Source organism: Saimiri boliviensis, chromosome 20, assembly GCF_048565385.1.
Source record: "Saimiri boliviensis isolate mSaiBol1 chromosome 20, mSaiBol1.pri, whole genome shotgun sequence".
NCBI lineage: Eukaryota > Metazoa > Chordata > Mammalia > Primates > Cebidae > Saimiri > Saimiri boliviensis.
This window is the reverse complement of record NC_133468.1, coordinates 3,159,194-3,169,407: the sequence shown is the minus strand read 5'-3', so window position 1 is coordinate 3,169,407 and position 10,214 is coordinate 3,159,194. Positions and strand designations below refer to the sequence as shown.

At 50.0% G+C, this 10,214-nt stretch overlaps 1 pseudogene; it reads left to right on the top strand.

The window, feature by feature from the left end:
• Window positions 1–465: 465 nt before the first annotated feature.
• Window positions 466–1,505, top strand: LOC101053098 (cAMP-dependent protein kinase catalytic subunit gamma-like; annotated as a pseudogene).
• The last annotated feature ends 8,709 nt before the right edge of the window (window positions 1,506–10,214 follow it).

The window sequence follows — 10,214 nt, the reverse complement described above, 5'->3', positions numbered from 1 at the left end:
ATTGCAGAATCTGCCTATGGATGCCAGTTCTCCAAGCCCCAGCAATCAGATTTGTGGGAGCCCAGCCCTGTGCTGGCCTCCAGAGCCGCCTACGTGCAAGCACCACTCTCCCAGGAAGGTGGCTCCAGCGCTGGCAGCATGACATCACACCACAGCAATGACAGTAATCAACTCACACCGGAGCTGAGACTGAGCAAGAGAGGGCAGCCCTGCTTTCCCATGCTGCTAAGCCCTGACTCATCAGTGGAGATGGCGGTCCCTGGCCCCCTCCCACTCCTCCCATCCTTTATTAGGGGATTCCTCAGCAGCCCCTTCTCACACATAAGTGGTAACATCATTGCTTCCAGGATGTTTGCATTCAATGTGTTGAGTCCAGGTCTTCTGAAAATGTCCTTGGGGTACCTGAGGGTACGGTGACTCTGCCCACATTAGGAAACAGATAAGGCCCTGGCCACCACCATCACCATGGGAAATGCCCCTGCCAAGAAGGACACCGAGCAGGAGGACGTGAAAGAGTTCCTAGCCAGAGCCAAAGATTTCCTCTACAGATGGGAACACCCCGTTCAGAACATCGCCAGCTTGGATCAGTTTGAACTGCTCAAGACGCTGGGCACTGGCTCCTTTGGGCGGGTGATGCTGGTGACGCACCGGGAGAGCGGCGGCCACTATACCGTCAAGATCCTCAACAAGCAGAAGGTAGTGAAGCTGAAGCAGGTCCAGCACATCCTGAACAAGAAGCGCATCCTCCTGCAGGCGATCGACTTTCCGTTGTTCCTCGTCAAGCTGCAGCTCTCCTTCAGGAAACAACTCCGACCTGTACCTGGCGGTGGAGTACGCTCTCCCACCTATGGTGCAACACGGAAGGTTCAGAGAGCCCCATGCCTGTTTCTATGCCGCCCAGATCGTCCTGGTCTTCCAGTACCTGCACTTGCTCGACCTCATCCACCGCGATCTGAAGCCCGAGAACCTCCTCATCGACTAGCAGGGCTACCTGTAGGTGACGGACTTTGGTTTCACCAAGCACGTGAGGGGCCTTATTTGGACCTTCTGTGGGACCCCCGAATACCTGGCCCCCGAGATCATCCTGAGCAAAGGCTACAACAAGGCCGTGGACCGGTGGGCCCTGGGGGTGCTGATCTACAAGATGGTCGTGGGTTTCCCGCCCTTCTTCGCCGACCAGCCAATCCAGATCTACGAGAAGATCATCTCTGGGAAGGTGCGGTTTCCCTCCCATGTCAGCTCTGATCTCAAGGACCTGCTGCGGAGCCTGCTGCAGGTGGACGTCACCAAGCACTTCGGGAACCTCCGGAATGGGGCCGGCGACATCAAGAACCACAAGTGGTTCACCACAACCACCTGGGTCGCCATCTACGAGAAGAAGGCGGACGCTCCCTTCATCCCAAAGTTCACAGGCCCTGGGGATGCCAGTAACTTTGACAACTACGGAGGAAGAGATCCAGATCTCCATCAACAAGCAGTGTGCCAATGGGTTTTCTGAGTTTTAGGGGTGTGCTTATGCCCCTGTGGGTTTTCTTTTCTTTTTTCTCTTTGGCGGGTGGGTGGCAGGGTTGGACTCAACAGCCAGAGGGCCCCAGAGTTCCTTGCATCTAGTTTCACCCCCCACCTCACCCTCCAAGGTTGGGTAAGCAGGAAGCCCAGATATTTAGAGGGACAGAAACACCAGCTGCTCCCTCACCCGCTATGCCTTCCTGGGCCCTCTGTGCTTCTCCCTTCCAACTCCCACAGAGTCCCCCTTGCCCCAGCCCACTTCTACCTGTTTTAAGCGAGTTTCTCAGCTCTATTCAGACCAGGTCTTGCTGGTATATCCAGGAACAGGATGTGGAAAGAGGGGCTCAAACTTAACTCCAGCACGGAACAGGCACCATTTGCTAAGAGAGGATAAAGGAAAAGCACACCTGCCCTTCACAGTAATCCTGCCTGGGAAGGAGAGAGGTTTAGTGCCATGTTCAGTGGGCTGCTTGCTAAAATTAAAAATTAAAAAAACAGGAGAGATCGATCCAAGATGGCTGATTACTAGCAGCTCAGGACTGTAGCTCCCAGTGAAAGCGCAGAGGACGAGAGGACGCCACACTTTCAGACGAATTTTTGTTGCTCACGAACCAGGAGATTCCCAGCGGAGGAGCCCCACGGGTCGCCAACGCAACTCTTGCGGCCAGCACGGTGGTTTTGCTGGTGCGGCGGTTGGTGCCGCAGCTCTTGGTACAGAGTAAACAGGACTGGGTCCCCTTTAGGTCGACATTTGGAGCTCTGGGAAGAGAGTCGCCTATTCAGCTGATTGAAAAAGGGACTCAAGAAGGAAGCCAGGCCGGAGATTCCCAGGCAGAAACGCACCACGAATCTTAACACCGCTGTTTTGGCCAGCGCAGTGGGTTGCTCAGATTCCAGCGCTGGAAATCAACAAGTTGGACATCCACTCAGAGGCCTAATTTGAAAGTTGGTAATGACAAAGACAACAGGTGGATAAATTTACGATGGGAAGAAACCAGTGTCAAAAGGCTGAGAATACCCAAAATCAGAATGCCTCTCCCTCTACAGGGGATCACTGTTCCTCATGAACAAGGGAACAAGGCCTGATGGAGAACGAGTGCATTCCATTAACAGATTTAGGCTTCAGAAGGTGGATAATAAGAAACTTCTGTGAGTTAAAAGAACATGTCCTAGCCCAATGTAAAGAAACTAAGAACCTTAAAAAAAGGTTTGACAAAATCCTAATGAGAACAGACAATCTAGAGAGGAATATAAGTGAATTAATGGAACTGAAGAATATCATATGGGAACTCTGTGAAGTATGCACAGGTTTTAACAGTCTAATAGATAAAGCAGAAGAAAGGATATCAGAGGTCGAAGACCAACTTAATGAAATGAAACAAGAAGACAAGATTAAAGAAAAGAGAGTAAAAAGGAATGAGCAAAGTCTCCAAGAAATATGGAACTATGTGAAAAGACCTAATTTACGTTTGATAGGTGTACCTGAATGTCATGAAGAGAATGAATCCAAGCTGGAAAATATTCTTCAGAATATTATTCAGGAAAACTTTCCTAACCTAGTAAGGCAGGAAAATACTCAACTTCAGGTAATACAGAGAACACCACAAAGATATTCCTCAAGTAGAGCAACCCCGAGACACATAATTGTTAGATTCACCAGGGTTTAAATAAAGGAGAAAATTCTAGGGGCAGCTAGAGAGAAAGGTCAGGTTACCCATAAAGGGAAGCCTATCAGACTCACAGCAGATCTCTCAGCTGAACCTCTACAAACTAGAAGAGAGTGGGGGTCAATATTCAGTATCCTCGATGAAAAGAATTTTCAACCCAGAATCTCATATCCAGCCAAATTAACCTTCATAAATGAAGGAAAAATAAAATTTTTCATGAACAAGCAAGCACTCAGAGATTTCATCACCACCAGGCCTGCTTTAAAAGAGCTTCTGAAAGCAGTGCTATACACAGAAAAGAACCAGTATCAGTCATCCCAAAAACTTACCAAAAGGTAAAGAGTATCTCCATAATGAAGAATCTATATCAACTAATGTGCAAAATAGCCAGCTAGCATTAAATGACAATATTAAACTCACAAATATTCCTAAATTTAAATGGATTAAATGCCCCAATCAAAGACACAGACAGGCAAATTGAATAAAAAGTCAAAAACCATCGCTTCACTGTATCCAGATCCAGCTCATAAGCAAGGACACAACGACTCAAAGGGTTGGTAGAAGACTTACCAATCAAATGGAGAGAAAAAAAAAATAGGAGTTGTAACTTTCGTCTCTGACAAAATAGACTAATAGTAACAAAGACTAAAAGAAACAAAGAAGGACATTACATAATGGTAAAAGGATCAATGCAACGACAGGAGTCAATGATCATAAATAAATATGCACACAATATAGGAACACCCAGATACATAAGACAAGTTCTTAATGACTTATAAAGAGACTTGGACTCCCACACAATAATAGTGGGAGACTTTGACACCACATTGTTAATATTCGACGGATCAATGAGATAGAAAATTAACAAGAACATCTATGATTTGAACTCAGACCTGGAACAAGTAAATTCAGTGAATATTTATAGAATTCTTCACCCCAGGTCCATGAAACATACATTTTTCTCAGTATCATATTGCACCTATTTTAAAGTGACCACATAATTGGAAGTAAATCACTCTTCAGCATTTGCATAGCATTTCACAGACTTAAATGAAATACTGGTTGGCTGTTTGTTATTTTCTTCCCTTATTCCTTCCTGTCTCTGCTGTTAAGAACAATTATTGGCATAAAAGAGGTTTTTAACACCTATTTTTAGATTGCATTCCAGCCTGGGCAATAGAGCAAGACTCCTGTTCTCTCTCCCCCTTTCTCTCTTTCAAAAAAAAAATTAATTGCCTTAAAAAACTATTACTACTCTATTTTCCCTCCCTCCCTTTCTCCCTTCCTCTCTCTCTCAATAATAATAATAATAATAATAATAATAATAATAGAGTTCCGGTCCAGTAGAGAACTCAGAGATGCAGAGCGCCAAGAGCTCCCCCTGGACCCTCCAGGCCCTCCAGCCCCGGGCTGGCAGGTGAGCTGGGGGGTCCCAGGACAGGCCGTGCCCTCTGCCCTTCAGACACTGGAGGACTCCGCTGTGGCTGCGCATTGGCCTGACCAGGCTCAGGCCTTGAAGCCATGGTGAAAAAATTATCTGGGTGTGGTGGCGGGCACCTGCAATCCCAGTACTTAGGAGGCTAAGGCAGAGAATTGCTTGAATTCAGAAGGCAGAGGTTGCAGTGAGCCAAGATCACGCCATTGCACTCCAGCCTGGATAAGAGAGACTCCGTCTCACCAAAAAAAAAAAAAAAAAAAAAAAAAAAAAAAAAAAACAAGAAAGAAAGAAAGAAAAAGAAAATAAATAAAAAGAAACTAAAGTACTAAATGTTTTGAAAACAAAATCATTCCCAATTTATGTTCCCTCACATTTCTCAAATGTTGCAAGTGCTGTTTCTTCTATTTACAAAAAGTGTTTCCATTTCATTCCTGCAAACGTTCATGTTGCATTAACACTCAACTCTGACCTACAAAGAGTAAGCCTGACTTCCTATGATGTTAGAGGAGAAAGCAAAGGCAGCTTGAAGAGCATCCTCCCACCCCTGGTCCGGTATTCCAATGCACCCACAACTTACTTCCCTCTTGCAGATCCCAACATATACTGAGCTGTTCATAGCTCCATCACTGGGCTCACATTCTTCTCATTGCTGGAATGGAATGACCTTCCTTTGCTTGCCTCACTTAGCATGAGAGCTTTTCAGGCTCTCTCTTAAATTTCACCACCAAGCCCTAATTTAGTACCGATGGTAGAAATCTAACTAAACTGGACATCCCATCTAGGATACAGGGTCCCAGGATGATGTCCAAGTTGACACCCGGAGTTCAGGTAAACACCAGGCCCAAGGGGAACATCAGGATGCGGCTGACACCTAGGCCTCCGGTAAACACCAGGCCCCACGGGAATTACTAGGCCTCAGGCAGACGTGAGGCCCCAGGGGGACCCACAGGCCACAGGTGAATTCTATACCCCAGCTGAGTATCAGTCAACAGGCAGATGCCCAAGCCCTTGGTGACCACCAGACAACAAAAGAACATCAGGCCCCAGAGAGACATTTGGCCTATGCAGATACCTAGGTAGCCTGGTGAGCACCAGGCTCCAGATAAACACCCAGGCCACAGAACGCTAACAGGCCACACCTAAACACCCAGGCTTCAGGTGGGTATCAGGCCCCAAACAGACAATGAACTCAGGTGCCAGGCTGACAACCAGGTCCCAGCTGCACACCAGGTCATAGGAGGACATCAGGCCCCAAGAGGATACTCAAACCCCAAGCAGGTATCAGGCCACAGGTGAACACCCACGTCCCAAGTGAACACCAGGCCTGACATGAATATCAGAACCCAGGTAGGCACCTGGCCTAAGGAATATACCTAGGTAGTCATAAGGTCCCAGGTGGGCATCAGGCCCAGGTAAACACTCAGGCCTTATGTGCACGTGTGGCACCAAGCGAATAGCCAGTCCCAAGGTGGACACAGGACCCCAGGTGAACATCAGGCTCAAGGCTGACAGCAGGCCCCAGGTTTACATGAAGACTCAAGGGGACACTTCACTCCAAGTGGACATCAGACCCCAGGTGAAATTCAGACCCAGGTGGATACCTAGGCTCCAAGTGGACATCTAGTCCTCAGATAAACACAAGACCTCAGGTGGACTTCGGTGCCTAGGATGACACCAAGCCTCCAGGTGGACACCAGGTTTATGTTCGAAATTAAAACAGAAGCTGATGCCTAGCAACTCGGCAAACACCAGGACATATGTAAATTGCCAGGCCCCAGGTGAACGTCAAGCCCCAGGGCGACACAAGGCCTCATGTGGATACCTACTGCCTGGTGATCATCAGGCCACAGATTGAATCCAAGGCCACAGAAGGGTGTCAGACGTCACGTAAACACTCAGGCCCAGGTGGGAATCAAGACCCCTTGGTGAACACCAGGCTCCCAGTAAACATTAGGGCCCAGCACAACACCTGGTCCCAGGTGAACAGCAGGCCTAAGGTAGCTAACAAGTGGATAGCTAGGCCCCAAGTGGACACTAGACTCAAGGTGTACATCAGGCACCATGTCCCAGTTGGACACCAAGTCACAGGGATACACAGATCCCAGGTGGACACCTAGTCTTAAGATGGAAACCCGGCCCTAGGTAAACAGAAGGCCCCAGGTGAACATCAGGCCCCTGATGGATAGTCAGGCCCCAGGTGGACATCAGACCCAAGGTAAATAACCAGCCATAGGTAAACACCAGACCCCAGGCAGATTATAGTTCCCAGAAAAATACCCAGGCCCCAAGGAGAAATCAGACCCTAGGTGAACTCTGGTCTGCAAGTGGACATCACGTTGGGTATCCACCTGGCACCTGGTGTTCATCTGTGGCCTGGTGTTCACCTGGGCCCTGAGAATAAACCTGATGCCTGATATCCACTTGGGACCTACATAGCCACCTGGGGCCTGGTGGTCACTTGAGGCCTGGTATCCTTCTCAGGCCCTACATCAACCTGCAATGTAGGCATCCACCAGCAGCCTTGGTATCACCCTAGGGCCTAATGTCCACCTAATGTCCACCTGGAACCTGGTATCCATTTAAACCCTGGGGTCTGCCTGGGGCATTATAATGTCCACTTGAAGACTAGGTATCCAACTAGGGCCTGATTTTCACCTGAGGCCTAATGAGTCACACAAGGCCTGAGTGTCTGCCTGAAGCCTTGGTATCCTCCTTGGGCCTGAAGTCCATCTGTGACATTCTGTCCAACTGGGGCCTGGGTGTAAACCTGGTGCCTGACGTATACCTCAAGTCCAGGGTGCACCTGAGACCTGATGGCCACGCAAGGCCATATATCTACCTGGAGACAGGGCATCCACTTCAGGCCTAACGTCCACCAGAAACGTTAAGTATTCACCCGGGGCCTCATGTCTACCGGGGGCCAGGTGTCAATGTGGGGCCTGGGCATCCACTTGGGGCCTGATGTTCAACTGGAGCCTGGTGTACACCTAGAACCTATTCGTCAACTGGGAACCTGATGTCCACCTGGTAACTGGAATCCACCTGGGAACTGGCATGCACCTAAGAGACAGTGTCAACTTGGCCTTTGATACTCAATGTTCACCTGGGGCTGTCCACTTGAGGCCTGATGTTTGCCTGGAATCTAGGTCTCCACTTGGATCCTGAATATTGACTGAGGCTTGGATTTTCACTTGGGGCCTTCTATCTACCCAAAAAGGGCTGTGGCACAACGCACCCCGCCCCATTCCTGGGAAAAGCTTGTCGAGAGCTGCTGTGCACCCACCCCTCACAGTTCAGTAATGTGCCCTCCTGAAGACACTATCCAGGAAAGTGACTTGGACCAGGTAACTGCTTGGGGTATGAAGATCTGGAGGGGGCACTGGGAGACAGAGATACAGCTGCAGTCACCCAGGCTGCCCTCCACCAAGTAGTGCCTTGCCCCAGGCTGCTAGGCGCTTCCAAATCAGGTGCTTGAATTGGGGCCCTGGAGCCTCACCCCAACCTGCTGCCCACAGGAAAAGGCCAGTGCCAGAGAAAGCTGCCCACACACTGCTGCCTCAGGCCTCGATGAACCTGCCGGGCTGCTCCTCAAGGGCACTAAGGCCTGGCCTTGGTTCATGCAAAGGCCACGCAGGTCATCAGCCACCACCACCTGATGTAAGAGACAGGGCTGAAAAAAGGCTGCCTGCTGGGAAAGCAAGCACAGAGCCAGCCAGACAGCAGCGCCCAAGGCTGCAAGAACTTTGTCCAGGGTAAGCTCTTGGCCTTCTTTGGTTTTGCGGTACTTTTCTGGCTGTGATTTTCTGAAAAGTGGGTAGGGGTACTTCAAGGTGGCCTTAGCAATTTCTAGGCCTAACAGCAATCTCGGGAGAGTTCCAGTTGCTCCCTACCCCACTGACACTGAGCAGCCCACAGCTGAAAATCCAGAGATGGCTTGATGAGGTCTGACATTTCATTTCACCTTGAGGGTTCCAATGTTTCTTGGGAAACCGAGCCCAGGTTGGTTAATGTTTTTTCTTCATACCATCCTTCTCATGCTTTTTTTGTGTTCTTTCCTGGTTGCTATTTTCACTTTTCTTATACTGCATACATAGGTCCCACGTTTTCATTCTTTCTTCCTTTCGAACCTGTGTGTATTCTGTGCAATGCTTACGGTAGGTAATATCAGGCCCCAGGTGAACACTCTGACCCCAGGTGGACATCTAGCCCCAGGTGGACATCAGGCCCCAGGTGGACACCAGTACCCAGGTAAATATAAGGCCCCAGGCTGAAACCCAGGCCCAAAGTGGACGCAAAACCAAAGGTGTATGTCTGGCACCAGATTCACACCCAGGCCACAGTTGGACACAATGCCACAGGTGGACACCAGGCCCAAGAATGATACCAATGTCTCAGGTGGACATCCAGGCTCAAGGGAGACATCAGGCCCCTGACACACAGCAGGCCCAGGGTAAACATCAGATTCCAGGTGGACACCCAGGTCCCAGGCAGACATTAGGTATCAGTTGGACCAGAGACCTCAGGTAGATACCCAGTCCCTGGGTAAAAGCAATGCCACAAACATAACTCAGGCCCCTGACTGATTACCAGGCCCCAGATGAACACCAAGGTCCCAGGTAAACAACAGGCTCCTGAAACACATAAGGCCCAATGTGGACACTCAGGTTCCATGTGAACACTAGACCACAGGTGGACACCAGGACCCAAGTAAATACCCAGTCCCCAGGTGGACACCAGACCCAGGCACACACCATATCCCCAATGAACACCAGGGCAACACAGGACATCAAAACCCAAGGTGACACCCACATCCCAGGTGGACACCAGGCTCTAGGTAAATACCAGGGGCCAGGTACACATCAAGCCCCAGGTGGACATCAGGCTCCAGAAGGATGCCCAGGCCCCAGGTGGGTATCAGGCCCCCAGTGAGCACCCAATCTCAAAGTGGACATCAGGCCCTAGGAAGAAAGTAGGCCACAGGTCAACTTCAGGGCCCAGGTACACACCCAGGCCACAGGTACAGAAAAGGTCACAAGTGAATACCCAGTCCCCAGGGAGACACCAGACCCCAGGAAGGCTGACCAGGCTCTAGGTATACACTAGACTGCTGGTGGATGTCAGGCCCCTGGCTGACACCCAGGCCCCAGGTGGACACCAAAATACAAATGGACACCAGGCCCCAGGTAAACACCAGGCCCGAGAAGGACAATAGGTACAAGGCAGACATAGGCCCTAGGTGCACACCAGATCCCAGCTGGATGCCTAGGACCCAGGTAAACAGGCCCAAGGTGAAAATCCAGTCTCCAGGAGGGCACCAAGCCCCAGGCAGACACCAGGCCCCAGGAGGACACCAAGATACAAATGGACATCAGGCCTCAGGTGGACACCAGGCTCCAGGTGGACATCAGCCCCCACAAGGATATCCAGACCCCAGGTAAGTATCACACCCCCAAGTGAACACCCAGTCTCAAGGCGGACATCAGGCCTTAGGTAGACAGCAGGAACCAGGTGAACATTGTGCCCCAGGTGGATACGAGGTCTCAAGCAGATGCCCAGTCCCCAAGTGGACACCTGATACCAAACAGACTGATGAGCCTCTA